Source organism: Saccopteryx leptura, chromosome 4, assembly GCF_036850995.1.
Source record: "Saccopteryx leptura isolate mSacLep1 chromosome 4, mSacLep1_pri_phased_curated, whole genome shotgun sequence".
Taxonomy (NCBI): Eukaryota; Metazoa; Chordata; class Mammalia; order Chiroptera; family Emballonuridae; genus Saccopteryx; species Saccopteryx leptura.
In genome coordinates this window covers 29,127,689-29,150,296 of record NC_089506.1, presented here as the reverse complement: position 1 = coordinate 29,150,296, position 22,608 = coordinate 29,127,689, and positions in this window count along the sequence as shown.

Genomic DNA, 22,608 nt, shown 5'->3' with positions numbered 1-22,608 from the left:
CCGTCTCCTGGGATGGGGTAATGGGAGGAAGAAAGAGAGGGCGGTCTCCTTCTTTCCTCTTTTTCTTCCTTCCTCTCTCCTTCTTCACCTCTTTCTCCATCTTTTGAAATTTATTCAGCAATGATTTGGGCTACTATGCACCTGTTAGCAATGGTGGTAAGGTATAAACCAATCAGTCAGTCCATCTGTCAAACACACTGGGCCGTGTGGTAGGTGCTGAGCATCCAAAGACCGGTATCACATTCTAACTCCTTTCAAGGCCTTTCCTGCAGGCCTCTTACCCTACGTGAACTCCTAGAACCCGTATCTCCATTGAATGCTGCTACTTACCTGACTGGGTGTGGCATTTTTGGAGGGCAAGGAACTAAACCTGACTCAGGACTCCGGACTCTCCCACCCTCTGTTTTCTTAACACCTTCAAGCTTTGCCTTTTGGGCTTTGCTCATAGAGTGGGGAGACCACTGGGCTCAGTGTCAGAAAAAATCTCCCTTCAAGAGTCTTTTTCCCAAATGAATGATGTTGGGAAAAGAGCTTCACTTCTTGGAATTTTGTTTCTTTTCATTTGACACCTTCTGGGCCTGTTGAGATGATCACATTAGGTAACACATGGAAACTAATGGAAAGATGGTTTAATACTACCCACCTACATTTGTAACTTACATTTGCATAGCAGCAGCTCCTCTACTCATCTTTTAATAACTGTGTGGATTGTTTTATAACTAACCCCAATTTATGGAGGAACTGAGGTTTGGTTATCTAAGATTATGTAGCTGATAAGTGGTAAAGTTAGAATTCAGACTCAAGTTTTCTTTTTACAAAGTCTGTATTCTTATTATTGTCATTATTTAATGTAATTTTATCGGCCTATTAAGTCAATGATTATTTTCTCCAGCCCAGGGGTGCTCTTAAGGGAGTGCATTTCTGTTGATGTAAGGAGGGTTTGACTCATGGTGGGCATAGGGAGGCAGTGGAAGGGAAATTGAGTGGGAAGAAAGGAAGGGAGAGGACGTGAGTGCAGAACTAAGTTTAGGAATCACATGAGGCTCATTGTGGAAGGATTCCTGGGTCGCTTTGCTGCTGTTTCAGCTCTTTGGGTCTCTGGGCAGCCATCAGATATGCCATCGATGATTTTAATCAACAAACCAATGAACCGATATTTACTTGGGGATTTAGAGGCTGATGCAGAAGACTCATTGTTGGAGGGCCCTTTGCACCGGGGTCATTTTCCATGACCACATAATCCCAGGCCACCGGCCCCTGAGTTTGGAGAGGAATTGGGTGATGTTTTCGGAGAGTTTGTGAGCACTTGTGATTTTCATCACTTTGTGATGTCAATGCAGAAAGGGAGAGAGGGTGCTGGTGTCTGGACGGGGGTGGGACCGTCTTCCACGGATGACTCAGCCTCTCCCATGTGGGTACTAGTCAAGGCTGACTTCACTTCCTTTTGTCAGTTTTCAACCTGATTGTAAAAATTGCTTTGATATTCTTTGCTCCAATGAGCTCCCCAGCCATCCTAGGTGGTCGGTTCTAGCACCACCCCATGTTATAGATGAGAAAACTTGGGTTCAAAGGAAACCCGTGATCCGCCCGATGTCATAATGCCAGGCTTGGATCTAAGTCTTCCTATGTCAGAGCCTACCACACTCTTTCTACTTTTCCTCAGGTGTGTCAGCTCTTGAATAAAGGACCAGGTAGGAGTGAGATGTGCGTTACCCGAGCAGTTATGTGTAGCCATGGGCTCCTCTAAAGGACATCAATCCTGAGACTCTCTGCTCCTTGGGGCCGGTCTACGTTGAAGCTTTTGCTTTCCTGTTCTTAGTTCCACTGGAACATTACTTTCCAACAGGTGTAACACAGTGACCTGCATAAGTATTATTGAAAACTTTAACCCAGGGTCTGTAAAAGTGAACCCAAAAATTTAAGTCTCCTGTTCCCCACCGCCTCTTAGCGGTAGCTATTGTTAATAGTTTTATATGTGTCTTCCAGACATTTTAAGCATGGCTATGCTATAATGTGTGTGTGTTTTACATATAATTCTTGGAAGCATAAGCAAGATCATATTATGCATAAAATAATGCAAGTTGCCTTTTCATTGAGGAATGTTTTGTGGACATGCATTCATGTTAGTACCTACCATCCTGCCTCATTCTTTTTAATGCATGTATGGTATTAATATTTCATTTTATGGATGAATCAGTTTATTTAACCTATTACCTATTGATGGACACTTAGGTAGATTCCAGCTTTTTTTCTATTACCAACAGTGCTTCAGTGAGCATCCTTGTACAGTTGGATAAATTCATATAAATGAAATTTCTGGCATGCAGGATTTGTGCATTTAAAATTTTGATCGATATTGCCACATTGCTCTCCAAAGAGGTTGTCCCCATTTACACCATCAATCTAAACATTGTTTTTCACATGTGTTCAGTAAATGCTGTGGAAATTGGCCCTGACAGTTTATTCAATTATTATTGTGATTCAACTCTCCATTCTACTCGGTTGATTCTATCACATTCTGGGCTGTGTGATTTAAATCCTATCTCTGCCGTGGCTGGCTGGATGCTTGCGGGACATTTGCTTGACTCCTCTGAGCTATAATTTTCTCATGGAGATAAAAATACCTCACTGGAAGTATAAAGTTAAGGACCTCATGAATATTTGTCAAACTTTCTGCTCAGTGCCTGGCAAAGAGTAGGTGGTCAATCAATGCGTGCCATTATTATTCCCCACAGGTATGCTTGGCTCCTGCCATCTGGGGATTGTATGGATTGCCAAAGAACTCAGAGGGACCACTGAGTCATGGGCTGTTAATGCTCCTTCTGAGTTCACAGGAGCAGAACGAGTACTCTTAATTTAGAAGACTAAGTCTCTTCAAGGCAGCGACTTTATTTTCTACTTCTGTGTATTCTCATAGATACGAAACCCAGTGCCTGGGACCTGCCATTACAGTTGGCTGTTTGGAGTAGGAGGTGAGCCAGGGGTTTGATGGAGAACATGTGAACCAAGAGGACCCTGTGAAGGCAAAGTGTCATGTTTTAGAACCCACACCATTAGGAGACAAATATGCTTCTCATTTATTTCTATTTAGAGAATTTCAGAAAGAAGTCTCAGTAGAAGTTGGGAGAAGAGAAAAAACCCTCAAAACTAGCGTAGGCCCAGAAATCCCCCTTCAGAAACTGCCTTCGAGACTTGCTTGTGATGCTGGGTGGAGGGAATCTGGAGGCTGTCTGGACCGGGTGAAGGGAGCGCTTGGTGACCCGAGGGGCACCCTGGCCTCTCTGGACGTGGTATTTTGAAGCCCTTCTCTCCCACGGGCTGGGGCTCTGAGCAGCGTTGCTTTACTCTCCCTGTGACTTTCCGCCTCTCTGCCGGTCTTTTCTCACTCTATTTTTGGAACAGTGTGTCCTTCAGTCCCCCCAACAGCCACCCTCCCCATCCTGCCTGCCCACTCCAAAGGCATCTGGTGTCAAGAACTCTATCTAAAAAGCTTGATCCCTGAAGTCTAGGGCTGTCAATCATACCCCAGGGCTGGCTGGCACAGACAAGGGGGGAGGGGAGGAAGCAGGGCCGTGCCCTGGGGCGTGGGAGTGAGTCCCGGAGAGGGGACAGGTGGCTCAAGTTATAATCTGCGTTTGACCACTGACTCTGCTGTAACACATCTCTGTGTGCCTCAGGCTTTCCTTCTGTTAAATGCAGTTATACCTGCTGTTGCCTTGTCATGAGGGAGCTGCAGGGACAGCTCAGATGCTTGGTTCTAAAGCGAGAGAAATCACAGGGGGGAAGTTCCTCTGCTGGGGTAATTTGAAGCGGTGCAGTCCCACTCAGGCCTCTCCTGAGTCCTTCGGGACGGAGATGAGCCGAACCGAGAATATTCCGCACAAACGTGGGAGCCTCCTGCCCGCCTGTGCCTGGTTTATACACAGAGGGCCAAGTCTGAACTCTTTCTCCGCCCTTACCAGCACCATGATCTGAGCAAGTTCAGTTACCTCTCTGGGCCAGAGTTTTCCCCATATATGAAATGAACATAACGTTAGCACCTCATTAAGTACTGAGAGGATCTGATATTGTTATTATCTTTGGCTGCACATGAAAATCCCATCAAGGCAAGTAGACTACAGGCTAAAGTATGCTATACACTATGCTACATGCTATAGAATATGCTATGCTATGTATGCTAGAGACTATGCTAAGCTATGCTATTCTACAGGCTCTATAGAAACCCCTCTGCTTCCAGTGGGGAAGTTTCAGGAAAGGAAAGATCTCTGTGAATGGCAGAGGGCTTTTTCCAAACTGCATTCTATCTGTGCCATTGTATTCCAGTCTACGGCATCAATACCATTCAATATGCTGGCACGAGTATGCCAAGTCAGGAAAATCCAGTGACGTTCTCCGGATCAGCCTGAATCCTAGCACAATAGGGAAGGAAAAGGAAAATCAGAAACCAGCCCCTGCTGAAGAGCTTCTGAAGAAAAGAGTTATAACCTCTGAGTTCTGGCTTCTGACTTAGCACCTTTCTGGGCATGAACCAAAGGCCTGGGGCCAGAGCTGAAAGAGAAGGTTGGTCTCTAAGCAACATGTTCATGTTGGCTTGGCTTTGAGATGAAAGTGAGAACATGGTTTCCACTCCTGGGCAGCTGGGCCCTGGACATTCGAGAGAGATGAGGTTAATTGTTCCTTTCTTCAACTTGGCCTGGGTCCTTTTATTCCTACTTTAACTCTATTAAAAAAAATATATAAGTTTATGCAACACACACACACACACACGCAGAGCAGAACAAGTTAACAAATTTACTAACCAGATCCTCTCTGTAGGTCTGTTGTGAAGGAGTGAAGACCCCTGTGGTTTGAATGTTGGTATCAGCATTCTCAAGTGTTGATTGAATTTTGGTCCCAACAGTAAAAACCATGTGTGAAATTCAAATAAAGAATTTCAAACCCTTGAGCACTTCCTGAGAGTCTCCATGGCTTCAGTAAGGGAAGGGCATCTCTTTGAGGGCAAATGATTATCCTTCCCTGTGCAAGTAAAAACTGGATCATAATTAATGAATTTAATAAATGTTCTTCCTTGCCATGCATAGGAGCTGACATTTAGTTTCTACTTACCTACATCTTCATCACTTTATATTCCCCCATACAAGGGGGGATATTGCTACATGCAAATGAAAGGTTATATATTTGTAAGTATCCTTATAGCTTAGTGACCAGTTTGGAGCAGATAATTTCTCTCTCCTTCCTTTTCTTTCTCCCTTCCTCCCTCCTTTTTTTTTAGTACCCTTTTGCGAATTCTGAATCATATGATAGCTTCTTAGAACTACTTAACATTACTCTAAATACCAGAGGCCCTGATATAAGGTGGAGAGAAAACACATGTTGCTTGACTTTGTCCCTCTGTGTTCTCTCACCGTCTTTAATCCTTGGTCTCTCCTTTCTCAACATCTCTCTTCCTTGCCCCTTTCTTTTCTTATGGGGCAACCCACAGGGGTGATGGTGGTTGAACTGATGCCTAAAGAGGGCAATGTAAGCATATACCAGGCCTTGCTGGTGCTGAAGAAGCTAGAAGAGTCACCTATCCCTTATTGATTCAACAAATGTTTGAGTATTCACTGTGTCCAATCACTGTATACTGTGTATATCCTCAATACTAGGAATAGGAAGACCAGTAAGATACAGTCCCTGCCCTTTGGGAGTTATTTATTCTTCTCTATCTTTACCCCATCCTTTGCCAATGTGGCCCACGTTCTCTCCTCCCCACCTCACCCTAACCTTGAGGCGTCCCAAATGATTTACTAATTTCCAGAATGGGCACAGATGCTCCTACCCAGGTTTCACTGGATATAGCCAAAGCCACAAATCTGTGCCAGCGTGAGATTTTTTTTTATAGACAAAGCACTATGGACTGAATGTTTGTGTCCCCCTCAAAATCCATGTGCTGAAATCTTAACCCCCAGGATGATGGTACTGGAGGCTGAGCCTTTGGGATGTGGTTAGATCATGAAGCAAGGCCCTTGTGATTGGGATTGTTGCCTTTATGAAAGAGACCTCAGAGATCTAGCGTACCTCTTCTGCCATGGAAGGATACAGTGAGAAGACTGTGTCTGTGTATGAACCAGGAAGTAGGCCTTCCCCAGACACTGAATCTGCCAGCAGCTTGATCTTGGGCTTCCCAGAGAGAAAAGTTTCTGTTGTTTGGGAACCACCTAATCCGCGGGATTCTGGTGCAGCATCTTAAAAGGACTAGGACGCAGATGTAAAGAGAAGATAAAGGGCAGAGATATTTCCTGAGGTTACCAAGTCAACAGTGGCTGTACCCTAAGTATTGATTTTTCAACTATAGTGGCAAGGAGGAGTCAGGGGCACTACATGAACCCATTCCAGGGGACACGGTTCACGTCATTGTCTCTGTAGAAGGCATCCTTGGTTTATAAAAGTCAGGGATGGGTAGTTTTTCTCCACCTATCAGAGATTTCAAAGCCAACAGCACCCAGCTATTCTGGCAGACAAGGAATTAGCCTCAGTGGAGCAGGGCATTCCTCAGGGAAGCTGGCAAGAGGAAGGATTTCTACTTAGATCACTGGCTAGGGAGCAGTAGTGACATCCACTCAGTCATGGAGGGCTTGCGCTCTGACAGGGTCTGGCCATGCCAGCCTGGTCCCTGTGCCCAGAGTGAGGAGTGAGGCCAAGCCTGCAGGAGGAGGTCAGGGGCCTGACCTATGGCACCTGAGGGCAGGCATCTTATCATGCGGAATAGTGTGGGCAGGAGCTGAAACTGTGAGGCACTTAATAGAGTCTGGGTCTGGTGTCCTTTTGACAGAGGCAAGGCAAAGTTGGGGGCAGGTGTGACTGTAGTTAGCAGGCCAGCGGATTTGTGTGAGATGATTCAAACAGCTGGTCCAGTCTCTCCATCTGCACAGGCCTCTGTCGCCCACTTCCTTTGATTCCCAAAGTACCCAGACTCGAGTCTCACAGGCATTTGGGAGGCCCCTTCTGCTCCATATCCCTTTAGGGCAGCGGTTCTCAACCTGTGGGTCGCGACCCCGGCGGGGGTCGAACGACCAAAACACAGGGGTCGCCTAAAGCCATATTTTTAAATAAAATATGTATTTCCGATGACCCACAGGTTGACAACCGCTGCTTTAGGGCCTCTGGAGTGTGGAGAGCCAGGACGATGGAGGAGGACTCCTGGCGGAAGGCGGCCACCTCCCAGCGGCCGATGGGCAGAGGCTGCTGCAGGCTGCAGCCCCCAGGCCCGGGGCTCTCCCGGCTGCTGCGGAAGCGCTCACTCCGCGGCCTGTCGCGTCGGGAGGGTGACAGGCTGCGGAAGAGGCAGACGGCGGGGCAGCGCCGGCAGGCAGGGATGGGTTGGCGGGAGGACCTGTCTGGCGGCTGTGACAGGCCGGGTACCTGCCTGCCGGCCCCCGCTCGCGCCCCGACAGGCGGCCTGTTAATTGGGGAGGCGCGGAGGGAAGTCACAGCGAGTCTCCGCCAGCTCCGCGCTCCGCGCCCCGCGCCCGCCGCGCTCACACCCCTAATCAGAGCCAGCTCTGTGCCCAGAGCCTGTCACCTGCCTCCGACAAGCGGGGCCTGGCTCTGGGCCTTCGTGTTTGGACTTTTTATTTTCCTAGGAAAGGCAGGGCAGCGGAAAGGAGCCTGTAATTGGGCTTTGGAAGGTTATCACTTGTCAGAGAGGTGTGAGCGGGGCGGAGGCCAGGGGGGAGAAGCAGCCATTAGCATCAGTGTGTTTCAGGATGAAAAAGGGACAGAGCCCTTCCCAGGGCTGTGGGTACGTAGACAGCTCAGGGAGGGAGTGTGTGGTGCAGCCTGGGGTCTTGGCTCCATGCCGGGTGGTGCAACTCTGGACCCCAGGATGCCTCTGGCCGGGATGGGAGACCCTCGAAGACAGCAGGGAGATGGGAGGAAACGAGCATGCGCCGAGGTCTGGGTTAACATGGTCTTGCCCACTCACACCCCCTCCACACACACACACACACACACACACACACACACACACGCACGCACGCACGCGCGCGCGCGCGCGCGTTTTCAGAGTCCCAGTGTTGCAGGGCCCAAGGGACCTGGGTTCCCCTAGCACAGCTTTCTCCTGGGCAGCTGGGCCAGAGAGTGGAAGGGACTTGCCGCCGGCCACTCCTCTTCTTAGAGGCGGGTTGGATGGGCCTCAAATCTTAATCTTGGGCGCAGAATGATGGTGCGGATTCTGAGAGTGCTTTGTTATTTCGTTCTTTTCCAGCCAGTGCCATTTCGGTCCACAGACGTGACTAAAATCACATGCTTAGAGATTTATTCATTTGGACTCGAGCTTAGCTCACAATTATACAGCAAATTCTCCTGGGAGGGCTTATGTATTAAGCTCTGTCAGTAATCTCTCCCTTAGCAAGAATGATAGGGGAGATAAAGATATTGGCTACCTGGGGGCTAGTGTGTATAGTATGTATATGTGTGTGCATGCACATGTGTGATCACATGTGTTTTGGGGCAGTTTGGAAGGAGAGGCTGGTGAGAGGGAATGGGGGCACATCACCTAGGGTCCTGGAGAGCTGAAGGAGGGTCTGAGGCCTCTCTCACCAATTCCATCTCCTTCAGAAATCAGCCTCCGCCAGGCCGAGACCTGTGGGCTGGCCCTCACACTCCGTGGGCAGGTAGGGAGCCGCAGGCCACGGCCCTCCCCACGGAGGCAGCCCAGCCACTCCCTGCAGCTGCCATTCTCCTGGAGTCTGTGTGACAGAATGGGACCTATGGGGAAAGCAGCCACGTCAGCACCCAGCCCGGTTTGCACTCCGGCAGCTAATTAAAGCCAGGAAGGTAATTTATTGCTGAGGGAGAATGTGCGGGAGGTTTGGCTTAGTGGAAATGGCCCCCAAAGAGTTATGGAAAGCTAAAGTGGGTTTTCAGAAGCAAAAGTTAATTGCTCTTCACTTAGCATTTCAGTGTCATGTGGCTCTTGAGTTCCACACATGCTGAGTGGAAGCCTTTACCCAGACATGGGGACTGAGGGGAGCATGCTCAAGCCAGGAATTCCAGAAGGCTGGGGTCCCCTGGCTGTGGATCAAAAGTGCCACTCCTCCCCCAGCAGGGATAAGGCTTGGGCTGCTCCCCAGTTCCAGCTCCAGGTGGGGGTGCAACTAGAGGGCGCTGGTCTCCGTTGGAGTTACTGTGTGGGAACAGGAAATTGGGGCAGGGTGGGCTCCTTTATCTGCCATGTCACTGTCACTTGGCTGAGTTCCTTCCCCTCTCTAGATCTCACTGTTTCCCTCTTTTGTTTGCTTGTTTTTTTGTATTTTTCTGAAGTTGGAAACGGGGAGGCAGTCAGACAGACTCCCGCATGTGCCTGACTGGGATCCACCCAGCACGCCCACCAGGGGGCGACACTCTGCCCACCAGGGGGCGTTGCTCTGTTGCAACCAAGGCCATTCTAGCGCCTGAAGCAGAGGCCATAGAACCATCCTCAGCACCCGGGCCAACTTTGCTCCAATGGAGCCTCGGCTGCGGGAGGGGAAGAGAGAGACAGAGAGGAAGGAGAGGGGGAGGGGTGGAGAAGCAGATGGGCGCTTCTCCTGTGTGCCCTGGCCAGGAATCGAACCTAGGACTCCTGCACGCCAGGCCAATGCTATACCACTGAGCCAACCGGCCAAGGCCTGTTTCCCTCTTTTGAATGATCATTAGGGCACAACTTCACTTGGGGCATTTGATTATTTCCTTGATACTGTGAGTTATTTCTCTTGTCTCCTCATGGTTGCCATTCATGTGATCCATTTGGCAGAGGAGAAGACTGAGGTATAGGTTATTTCAATAGAAGACAATGGAGGATGTTGGAGTGACTTAACTCAGAGCTGGAAATGGATTGATTATTACTCTGGACATAGGAGCTTCTTGGCCGCTGAAGTGTCTTCTGGACTTATGGTTAATGACATTTGGGGAGGGGGTTAGAAAGCAGGAATCTGGGTCACTTCAGTCAGAAGGGGTGAGAAAGTCTTCCAGTACAAAAGGTGCAGAGCTGCCTTGCATAAAGACTGTCTGTATCCAAAGGCAGCCACTGTCCTGACTTGTCACATGCCTAACACTGGCATGCCTAGTGTTAGGTGGTAAATATTTAAAACAACTTTTCCTGTTTATATTTAAGAGGATGAGTGGAGAGGCTTCCATAAGATCTTTCTAGCTGTATTTTGGAGGGCAAGGTATTGGGCCATGCTGAGGAGGTAGGAAAACTACTCTTCAGGTTGCAGTCTGAGGTGGCTTATAAATAGTGGTGCATTCCAGAGATACAGTGGGCCACATCTCAGGTAGGTGGTGCCCTCTAAAGCCAGTGGGGGTTTGAGCCCAGTAAAGTTGAAATTTTTCCTGAAAATCCTTCTAGTTCAGGACCTCCCCTAGCAACTTGAAAGTGAAGAATTCTTTTGTTCTTCTTGGCATGTCTAGTCTGCCGTCCTTTATTCGGGGAGTAAGTAGAGGGCCTAGTTGGAGTGGGGGTGGGGACATGGAGATGGAGAGAGTGATGGTGTAACGTAGTATAGTCTGTTTGTGCACACTAAACACGCATGTTTTACTGCTCTCTCTGCTCTCCAACACCAGGACCACCGATGCCAGGCAGGTAGATCTTAGGTCAAAGTGTCTGCAGGTGTGCTCAGTGAGCATTTTTGGAATAAATGAGTAAATAAAAGTTCTTTAAAAATGTTTTGTGTTGTGCTCTTGGTCCATATCATGAACACTGGAATTGTCTCGATACATATACTTTGTGGGCGTGGTTGGGTATGGCAGTACCTGTGGTTCAAGAACTATATTGAAAATAATTAAGCTCCCTGGACACAAATGTGACACCCAGCAGGAATGCTTTTGCACCTCACCCGTATAATATTAGGTCTCAGGAAGAAATCATAGCTGTGTTCATCTGAGTACGTTGGAAATGAGATTGAATTCTCCTTACAAAAGCTATCTACAAAGCAATTTGCAGTGAATCCAAACATTACTGAGCATTATTTTAAAGACCTCCTCTCTTTTAGACAAAATGTTTTTGAGTCCAGGACTGTTGGGTCAAGCAGTCGCAGTTCCTTCAAGAACGAGCGGGAGGGCTGAGGGCGAGATCAGAATCCCCCTGAGCTTGGAATGGACTGAACGTCAGCCGTCAGCCGAGGACGGTGCTCAGGTTGTGTTCTGATTTGCAAACCCACGCCGCCTGGGGAGCTGTTGTTTAGCTAAGGGCCAAATTACCACTCTGGGATGGGCCTGAATACATGGAGATGAGGTGGTCTTGGATTTGGCTGACATGGTTTTAGACCAGAGGAACTGCATTTAGGAGAGTGCTACGTGACAAGGAAACACCAGGCATCACCACGATCATGCTCATGCTGAATTTCTGTGTGGGAGCAACATTGCCAAAGGCAGGTGTCTTTCCCTCTGCCGGGTTGGGGAGTGGAAGGGTTCGCTTTGATGATCAGGTCCAAAAGCTGTGCTTCTGGCTGGAACTAGAAGCTGGTGTTGCAGTGGTTTCCTGCCTCTTCCCACTCCATGTCCGACTCAGACACACTGGACTCACCAGTAAGGGAACGGGGGCGTAGAGTAAGGTGGCAGGGTCCTCACTGGAAGGTGTGGCAGTGTCTGCACGTGGATGGGCTTGAGAAAAAGCTGGTTTTTGTGGTAATGGAGCTGGAGAGAGCATGAGCACGGCCTCGTTTTGTTCTGGAAGCGAATCCTAACACCTCGTTGGGATGGGGTGAGAATAGTAGTGAACAGCATTGTTTAAATGAAAGGACCAGGAAACAGGGATGAGAATGGAGCCAGTGATCATTGTGCGCTGTGAGGCAGAGAGAGGCTGAGATGGGGCTGGGGAAACACTATAAAGTAACAAGGCTAAGAGCCTTTCAGAAGGAGGGGGTTTAGTCTCCTACAACATGAAGATTCTGGTTCAATCATCCAAAATGATGCATGACTCTTCTGTTCTTGAAGACTTTTAGGGAAATAGTTCTAGAATCGCATCTCCATAGACTATGTCCAGACTCAGAAGATTTAAAAACTTCATTGTACAGATGACTGAATGGATCCTTTAGCTAGGGAGCAGGCCAGGCAGACGAGAACCCAATTCAGAGAGATGCTTCTTAAACCTTTTCACTCAGATAAAGGCACAGAGGGGTGAACAAGAGGCCCCAGGGGTGGCCTGGCCTAACACATCTCAAAGCCAGTGTTAAATGTTTGAGTTTTAGGTTTAATATTAAAAAGCACCCACGTTTTTTGTGTTTTATTATAACACACCTGTGTTTTCATATGAAAAAAACCAAGGATTTAAATTACCACTAGGGAAAACACAGAGGTACATGCACATTTCTTAGCTATTTTCAATAAAGACAGAAGCAATTTTTCACTGCATGCAGTGCATGGGAGCGCTGAAGTAGAAGATCAGGAAGGGGCTTATCATGGTCAGTGGACAGATGATTTTTGCTTTTTGTGAATTGATAAAAATGGTGTCAATTTTTCACTAATTTTTGAGCTGAATCAGGTAGGTAATTAAGGAGCAATGCCCTGAAAACTCTGTCTTTCTTGTTGTGAAGAGCAGAAGATGGCAAACTCAGGGGGTGCCAGACACCAGGTGGGGATCCTCAGGCTTGTCTGTCCTGGTTTGGCCTGTTCTGTGCACAGAAAGCTGCTCTGGGTAAACCCGGGAGTGCGGGCATGCCGGTATGAACAGCCCAGCGTGACTCCAGGTGGCCTTCTTGTCCAGCCTTGTTCAGTGGCCATCCTGTCTCCGAAGGAAAACAATGGTGATGGATTTCATTCTGCAACCAGTCATTCCTGACTGCCCTTGCAGTCTACCTATCCATGCTGTTTCTGGAGATATTTCCCAGAGCTCAGAATTAAGATGCTTCAGCAAGTTCCAAAATGGTCCTGGTATTCGTCTTTTGTCTTCTGATGATGTTCATGGTTAGGGGACTTTCAACATTGAAACCTTGAAAGGGCATTAGAGTGTCCATTTCTCTACTCCCATCTCATTGACATGACAAAAGAATGAGATGGGGGTGGGGAATCCACCTGCTGCTTGGGCCTGCAATGGGGTTCTGTCTTCCCTTTGCCCAGTTCCTCATTGTTACAAACCCCTTGGGGCTGTGTTTTCACTGAATACATCTCTTCCTTACTCCTAGTCTGAGATTTTAATATCCCCTCCCCCACTTCCTCGAAGAGGTTAATCTGAACAAATAGGGAGCAGACCCATAGGGCAATGGGAACATTCTGTTAGCTGATGCAACGGGTACCCTAAGCACATTCTGTGTTGTGTTCTCATCTATGGGTAGACTTTTCTTCGCCATTACCCAACTCTGAAAAAGACAGCACCGGCCCATTATCATGCCATTATTAATGCCAAATGCAAGCTGCTGCTGATGGGGTTGGAGGTGAGAGAAAAAAGAAGGAAATCAAAGGCTGATGCTTCACCAATGCCAGCTTCTTTTGTAAATGGAAGTTGTTGGCAATGGATCTAGAAATACAGGCCAGTTGTTTCTCTCCCAAACCCGGGGCTTCAGCACACAACATGGATGGCTTCTTTCCCTCCCTCCCTCTCTTTTTCATAGACAACTTGTTGCACTGAGTGGCAAAGAGCCCACAAATAACTGAACTGTACTTTGGAAATGGATCTGATGAGCCTTTTAATAGAAGAAGATCATCATTATTTCCCAAGAGTTCACATTCCCATAATATTTTTATTAGCAGCCTCTCTTTTAAATAAAGTTCAGTGGATTGATTTTGGTTGGGTTTTCTCATTTTGAATATTCCCTTAAATTACGACCATGGATATAGTCCTATCATCGCCACTGTTATTGTTATCAGTACCAGCAGGTCCATTAGTATATTTCTGTCACACTTAGAAAGCTCTCAAAACACTTCAGGTATATTATTTCATTTGTCCTCATAGAGTCCTTGTCAGGAAGGGAGGGGGCCCCATTAGAGCTAAACTCTGGGTATAGACCTCTTCTCTATGTGCCTCTGTGAGGGAAAACCATCTCTGGGGTGTGGACAGGAGGAAATCCTCTGTGCCCCTTTTATATTTCTCTACCTGGACCCAGAGCAGAAGGGGATTGTTTCAGGACAACTTACAACCACCCAGAGGCTGCATACTCAGAAGACGTGGCTCAGGATGAGAGGCAGTGGAGTGGGGACAGGACCCTGGGGAATGGCCGTGGCTACCTGGCCCTGACTTGCCCTGTTGCCTTGTTGTGACCCTTATTTGGTATGTGGAACAATGTCTGTTGGAGGACCCCAAGAACCCTAAATCTACTATGGAACAGCAGAGAGATGGGCATGGAAACCATGAGATCTGAGTTTGAACCCTGCTTCTGCTCTACTGATTAGCTTTGCTTTCTGGGCCAATTCTTCACATTCCTGAGACTTTGTTTCCTCATTTATATATATATAAAAGGCTATTAATGCCTCTTTTCTGGATTTTTGTGAGAATTCAATATAATTTACATATATGTGCCTAGCATGATGGATGGGACATAGGTGGGCAATCTATGTTGCTGTCATTTCTTCATTTAATTTTTCCTCCTAGCAAAATCTAAACTGTCTGTCCAGGATGATTTTGAGAACCTAAAGGGAAAATAGAGAACTGTATTTGGGTAGTTTTTTCATTTTAACCAGAATCTTGTCAGAAATCATGTGTTTTCTTACGTCTGTTGAGTAAAAGCCAGTAACAAGTAATTAGTGTAATTTGAAGTTCATGTCAGAAATAATGCCGGACTACAGAACAGGAAGCCTGGGCTTCGCCCCTCGCTGTCACTAACCAGATGGAGGCCCTTGAGTGAATCCCTTGGCATGTCTGGGTCTCAGTTTCCTGATCTGTAAAATGAAGAGCTTAGAATATACGATCATGTGGACACTTGTGAGCTTCACAAACCTATAATTTTACAAGAAGTGATTTTTAGGGAAAAATCCAAATACGTAATTTCCTTTCATTTTCTGGGTTATTTGTGCCATGGGAAGCCTCACTGGTTGGCCCCGGCATCATTATCAAGGATCTGCCCCCCCCAGATGGTTTGAGGGAAGTACTCACGTTGTGGGCACACTGCCCAGGAGGACACGAACAACTTTGGAAAGATAATGTGCAAACCCAGGCTCTAGAGTGGCTGCTGATGTCACAGACTCAACACTGATTGGTTGGCAAACCCCAGTCCGTCCTCCCTCCTGCTTCCCCCACCTGCTCACTTGCTGGCCTTGGGAAGAGAGGGGTCCTGGTCCCGGATTGATGGCGGCCAGTATAGCTGTACACAAAAGCTCAGCTGCTCTGATTCCTCAGGGATTGGGAAGGCTGAAGGCATGGCCCCCTGCTTGCTCTGCTGACCACATCTCCAGGCAAGCGCTGTCTTCAGAAAGTGTGTCCTTAGCTGCTCTGCTAATCCCTGCTGGTTGTGCTTCATGGCAGAGCTTGAAGACTCCACAGGGTGTTAGGAATCTTCCCAGAAGCCTGTCTCCTTGGACAGGTTCTCAGTTAGGGGCTGCCCAGCTCTTGTGCGCTTTGTGCCTCATCTGAAGAAGCAGAAGGAGAGGCTTGGAGGATGAATGGTTAGGGCACCTTCTCACTTCCCTGCACACAAATGCATCAGAAAGAGAGTAAAACACAAAGGGGACTTTACCTTATTTTTCTACTTCATTTTATAAAACAAAACGAAGCCTAGCTGCCTTTTCAGTTCAATTTGATTGAGCATGCTTCTTGACTTATGATGAGGTTATATCCCGAAAAACCAAACCCATCGTAAGTTGAAAATGCATTACTACACCTAACCTACTGAATATCATAGCTCAGCCTAGCCCATTTTTACTGAATGTGTATTGCTTTTGCACCATCATAAAGTAAGAAAATCTTAAGGCGAACCACTAAGTCAACTTAACTTAAATCTATACTTAACTTGCAAGGGCAGCTCACTATTCTGGGTACTGTGAAGTTATAACCACCAAGTGTGATTCTATCTCTACTCTCCAGGAGCTCACAGACTAGGGGGCAGAGGAAGAAAAGCACACAATTAACTGGGATAACAAAGCAGATGGTCAGGAGAGTTTTTAGTAAGTCACTAAATGTTATGGGAGAAGAATTCCAGTTGGGATTGTGAGATTTTTGTCAAGTCTTTTGTTAGAGGTAGGTCTTGGTTTGGGCCTGAAATGATTGGTAGAGTTGCAATACTGTTGTCGAGGGCGGGGAGGGCATTTAGGATGGAAGGGATAGTCAAGGGAAGGCAGTTGATGCAACAGGAATGCCAAGAGCCGTTCCTTTATTCACTTTGCGGTCTGTCCTTGAGGACACACACAGGGAAAATTGGCAAAAACAGCTTCCTGAATTCTCGGGTGAGACAAGGGAAGTGCTGCTTGGTGTCTACTTTTCCACTAGGTCCATCATGTCTTAGAATTTTCTGGTCTTAGTTTAGATCGTTTTCATTTTATTGACCAGGAACATGGAAATGAAAGATGGAAATGAAGGCTTGGTTTCCAAAAGGATCGGCCATTTGGAGGAGCCCCTTCAGTTTAGTTAGAAAAGTAAGAGGAACGAAAAACAGGTTTGAACTGAAGTATGAATAGGAACTTTATATGCAAATATCACTTTTTAATCAATTGGGATACTTTCCCTCCTTTGGAGGTAATGGACTTGGAAGCAGAGCGGGGAGGAAGTGATGTGTTTCTGACTTTCCCTGGACTGGGTCCCTGCCAGCCGTCACTAACCGGACCCAGCACTCCGACTCCCTGAGCTGGGGCTCTCCTCAGGGTGCCCGGCTGCTCCAGGCAGCCCTGGTCACTCAGCCAGCCGTATTACAGCTGGTGAACCCTATTTACCACGATCTGTTTTAAAGTCTTAAAACTTTACCGTTGTCTTAAATACTAAGTACATTTTTATGAAATCCAAAGACTGTGAGAATCTCAAAATATAAATGAAAGCTGATGATGGGGTCATGAGGCCAAGGTAAAGATATTCCTATTCTTTTTGTCCAACTTCCCTGTGATTTGCTGATGTAAATGTTACATTCAAAGAGACAGAACATATAATAAAAAATGCATAGAAAAACAACCACTGGCTTAGATCAATGGTTCTCCATCTGGATGTACTTCTGAATCTCTGGCTTATTTACAATACAGATTTCTAGGCCTCATTTTAGGCCAAGTCACAGATCTTCAGGTAAAAATCCATGTAGCCCCAGCATGCATAGCTTATTCTTCTGGGAAATGCTGATCACCCATTCACACCCGATCCCTCCCGTGGGCTAACGTGCTAGGGCAGCTTAGGTGACAGGATGCCTATATGCTTCTCAGGGATTCGAAGCTGGAGGGACCTTATGAAGCATCTAATCCAACTCCTTTTATGTCCCAGAGAAGATAAAAGGCCCCAAGAAGGAAAACAACTCAACTGAATGTCACCCAGCCAGTTAGTGAAGGAGTTGACGTCATGTATTTAAATTTATACTCTGAATATAATAATAAAACTGACTCCATAGAACTGTTGTAAAGGTATTTAAACGAGATAGCCCATGCAAAGCAAGTTAGCATAGTGCTTGGTATAGAGAACCACGTGGTACAGGTTGCTCCGCCCCCTTCCTGGGTCTCAGCTCTCCTGCTGCTTACCATATTCACATTCTCACTGAAGTTCTGTAAGTTAGGTGGGGCAGGCTTTATTATCCCTTTACTTCCCGGCACACCAAGTCTTGCTGAAGTAAGCTGAGATGCCCAAGTGTAATCATTGTGCTAGTGGTGAAATCTGCCTTGGCCCGTGTTATGTAATCAAAGAATGTTTGGGGTTGTTGCCCATTCAAACCCATCCCTCCCGACTCTGAAGCCAGTGCTCTTTCCTTTATACGGTGCTGATGGATGTGTGCATGGGGGCAAGCTACTTTGAAATGCTATGAATACCAGCGTGGTGACAGATGTGTAAGAACACATGGGGCCACAATCCCAGTGTATCTTACATCTACAGTGTAATGTTATTATCAGGCATTTATCAAGACTACTATGTGCCAGGAGCTCTGCTTACTGCAGAGATAAATATAAAATGAATAGGATACAGACCCTGTCCTCAAAGGGCACTTAATTTGATAATAGAGATAGACTTAGGCATAAATAATTTGAAAGTAAGGCAGATGGTGATCCATGCCTATTATACTCTCTATGCACTAAAAGGAAGTATAGGGATGGGGGTTGCACTTCTTGATGTGGTGGGAAAGGGTAGGCTGAGATAGAGTCACCCCCAAATGTCTCATTCAGCTGAGCTCACAGGCCGTCTGGGTGAAGGGATTCCACCACAGGGCCATGCTGTGTGTCAGAGGGAAGAATGCTTCAGGGCCCATGAGGGACTTCAGACTCACGAGCTCCATGGCCTTGACTGCCGAGTGACCACCGCTAGGTCAGTGTATTGTCTCTGGGTCCCTTGTCTCTGTTTCTTCAGCAGTTTTACAAAATGGGAGAATGTCCCTTTTCTTGTTATGAGCTTGGTGGGGACTGGCATGGCCATTTGTCCAGTCCTTTGCTTCTGGAAAAGACTGCTTGCAACTGTGCAGATGGGTAAGAATCTATACTCTACACAGAGAATGAGAAAATGCCACTCCTATTCTCTCTTCTCTCTGTTTTGGTGGGTAGGAGGGGCTGGGGGTCAGGGACAGTGTGTGGGGGGGAAGGACAGTGAGGGGATTTGTAGGTCAGTGTTTGACAAGGGGAGCTGGGTCACTGAGGGAAAATATGGCCTTGCTCTTCACTGGCAGGTTCCCAGGGAAGCTCTAACTGTTCCCCACCTGTCCTGTGCTCCCCTCCCTGGTGCCGCTGTCCCCGCATGCAAGGAGCAGGGAGGCGATGATGAATTTCCCCCGAACGGCATTACAGACAGTCATAAATAATGCTTTGCTCTTTGGTGACGGCACTTTCCATTAGAGCTGCCTGTGCTGGGCTGTTGCTACCCCCAGTCTTCTGCCGGGGACTTGCAGTAAAATTTATCAGCGAGCTTTCTGCACCTCATAAATCATCTCCTCCGGGAGCCATCTGGCAGATAAGGCCACAAGAACCCACATGCTCTGCAGAGGTGGAGTCGGAGAGAGAACTGCCCTCTCTGGGGCCCAGGCCTGGTAGAGGGGGACTTTCTCCCCATCAGCCCGGGCTTGTCACACTTTCCGTGGCTTTTCCTATCAGGCTCAGGATGGGGGCCTTGGACATGGCGGTTGTTCCAACTCACAGAGTGGCTTGGCTTCCCACTCTGGGGACAGATCTGAACAATCACCTCCTCCTAGGGCTTTCTACCCTGCAAGGGTCAGAAGGTCCTGACACTAGGCCGGAGCAGGGGTGCCCCAGGGCAAGGCAGATGCTGTGAGAGGCATGGCTATGGCTTAATTGAATCCTCTTTGGCGTCTTCTGGCCACTTGAATATTGGCCAACGTGAAAATAATATCACAATGATAGGAAACTTCCTGCTGGGATGAAAGGCACCTCCTTGCTATTCTGGGTCAAACTTCACACGGACATTTCCACTTTCAACTACCATGATATTAGACTTTTTATTTTATTTTTTTAAAATATGGATTACTTTCCATTAATATACATTAAGGGAGGATCTAATGCATGCTGGATCTAGAGGTGGAGATACTTAGATTAATTATCTCAGTTCTTTCTTTAAGGCACTTACAGTTTAGTTGGAGAGACTGTTTTGAAACTAGTCTCAGGCGTGGTGGTGGCACCGTCCACTCTCACGGGGCCCTACCGGACGTGGTGAGAAATGTCAGCTCTCTGGTTTTGAGGTCCCAGTGCCTGGCACGGTGCTTGGTGCGCCCTAAGCACTCAGAAGCTGTGTGTTGATTATACTGAATGCAATGTGGCAGCGAGCAAAGTACCTGCCACAGCCACCAGTACAAAGTAGAATACGAGAATGAAATAATAACGAACGTTATCGAAACAGCTTGGTCATCCCCAGCCCCCGGAAAGGTGTGGAGCCCGTACCATAGGCAGAGTATCCTGCCTGGAATGTGATGAGAATTGCATTCTTGTCTCAGCTCTGCAGCTGGCTGCCTTGGCTCCCTCAAGGGGAGCTCTGAGCCTCAGTGTTCTCATTTATAAAGTAACACGGAAAGACAAGGTAATTCTTTTAGGTAATTTTTAATTTTGTTGCTACTAGAGCATTCTCTAATTTTTCCATTGCTGATGCCCACTTTTTGGAAAGACGGGAAGCTGAGTGGGTAAAACCGGTCGGGATTCTACTCCTTTCCTGCCCTGTGTGGCCACTGCTCAGCCCGGGAAGGCTTGCTTAAGGTCTGCGTGTGAGAACCCCAGGCAGCCAGAGCCCAAGCTCCCTGTGCTCTTCCTGGAACTCCTTCTGCAGGAGGGCACCGATCATGCCGCTTCCGACTGCCGTGGACATGTCCCGGGAAAACATTAAACGGACTATCCTGAAGATGCTTAGCTTAGCTATGCATTTAATTTGGTGGTAATTGAAATTTGCCAACAAAGATTTGCATGTAATCTGTGATTTCATTTTTCAATTAAAATTACTTCCTGTGGATGGGAAGTGCTTGGCTCTTTTTCTCCTCACAGTGCTCTGTAAACATTAATTCTCCACTTCTTTGGGTGCTGAAGTGAGGGGAAGTGTGTAGGACAGGGAAGCAAAGGCTGAGGCCTAGGTGGCATCCCGAGGTCCCTCAGGATGGCAGGGCCACTGGGGAGGTGAGGTGAGGGTGGGCCTCTTTCTTTGCAATGAGTTGGGCAAGAAAGCCCCAGCAGGGGACTTCTGGGTCTCAGATTCCAGGGGCAGACAGGGGTTAGGGTGCTGCTAGGAGGTTGTCAGAGGTGAGAAGAGCCAAGATTCTTCATGGTCATGGTGAGCAAGCAGTAAGCAGGGACCAAGGCAGTAGGCTCAGGTATGGGGGAGCAGGAGCACGGCTGATCTGAAGGAGAGAGTCTCCTCTGGGTGACTGTGGCCTTTGATAAAAGCAGGAAGCCACATAGCTCAATGGAGAACTGAGAGGAAGGTGTGTTCCATGGATGGCAGGAGAGGGGAGGGGAGGGGAGGACAGGAGAAGCCCCACGAGTGGGTGGAACCTGTAGGACATCAGTTCTAAGGAGCCAGCTCCTGAGTGTGGGCTTTTCCTTCGTTGGCTCTGCAGCCTTGGGCCGGTACTTCATTTCCTTGAGCCCGTCTCCTCTGCTATCCGATGGGCGTGTCCTACGTGAGTCAGGGCAGCAGCAGCAGCAGCAGCAGCCTGGCAGTGGGAGTGTCATCGCGAGGGCAGGGGCTCCGTCGTCATGTGCCCAATGCCCAGCACATAGCAAGCGTTCAGTCAAGTCTGGTAAAACGGAAAATTGCTCAGATAAGGTGGTGCGAGTGGAAGTGTATTTTCTAAAAATTCATCTTTGGTATTCTTACTGCCTTACTGTTGTTGAAAATGTGATTAGGTACAGTATTTGACACGAGGCTGGGCTGGTTCTGGGCCGAGCTTCCGGTTGGGAAGGGTGGAGGCAAAGGCCTGAATACAAGTGTTCTTGACTCGGTGCTTCTCTGGGAGCCTGGAGCGCTGCTGGCAACTTGCTGCTTGAGACCCGGGTTCCCCTGTGTGCCCCAGCTGGGGGCTGCTTTCTGGGCGTGGGCCGGTCCCCTCCATGGCAGGTGGAAGACTCATGGGTCTGCGCCAGGCCAGCACGTCACTGTGGTTGGACAGATTTTGGGACAGTTTGCCACAAAGAGCCCCGAGGTGTTTCCGAGAGAGTAAGTTCCTCTGGCCAGGCCGGAGCTGGAATTACGAACCATCTTAAGAATTAGTGATTTCAACTGCAGCTGGAGGTCACCCAGCCCGGGGCAGAGCAGGGGTCCTCTTCACCACAGCAGGTCTTTTTCTGGTCTGGTTTCTTTCAAGTAGAGATAATCCCTTCTACCTGGCTAGACAGCTGAACTGTTTTCATTCTTTTTTTTATTTAGTAATAAATCTGCCAACCCTGCAGGGCTCAAGCCAAGGGCTTTGCTTGCTGCATCTACACAGAGGTCTCGTAAAACTGGTGTAAAATGAAAGAGAAAAATGCATATTTCACACTTTGTCTGCTCTGGGTTATGGCGGTTCTCGACTCATCCCCATTACAAACAGCCGACCTTCCCACAGAGTTCAAGAGCCTTCTGCTGGCCTGGAAGAACCGTGTCTCCGTCTTCCTGTCCCACTGTCCCTCCCTGCCTCTTTCCCAAACACACAGGTCGGCCTGAGAGGAAGCAGGACTGTTTGCTGCTTCAGTGGTTTTCAGGACGGAGGGGGCATAAAGACCCAGAGCAGACACATCAGCCTGTGGACACACACAGGCCGCAGATGGGTGTGCCCTCCCTCGTCCACACACCGTCTTGGGCCTATTCCTGCATCTACTCACTCTCCCTCGATGTAAATTTAAGTAGGCTATAGGAATGTGGGTTTTCCTCTATTGAAGGCTGCCTTGTGTTCATTACAGGTAAATTTCAACCATGACCAAATCTCTAACAATTGCTTAGTAAGCATTCTATAGAAACAAACAATTTCCAACCATACCTGCTTCTATTCCCCTATGCAAATCTGCATACCAGCCAGAGGGGTCTCTTTAGACTTTCCAAGCATGTCGTATATGTTTCCACCTCCTGGTCTTTAC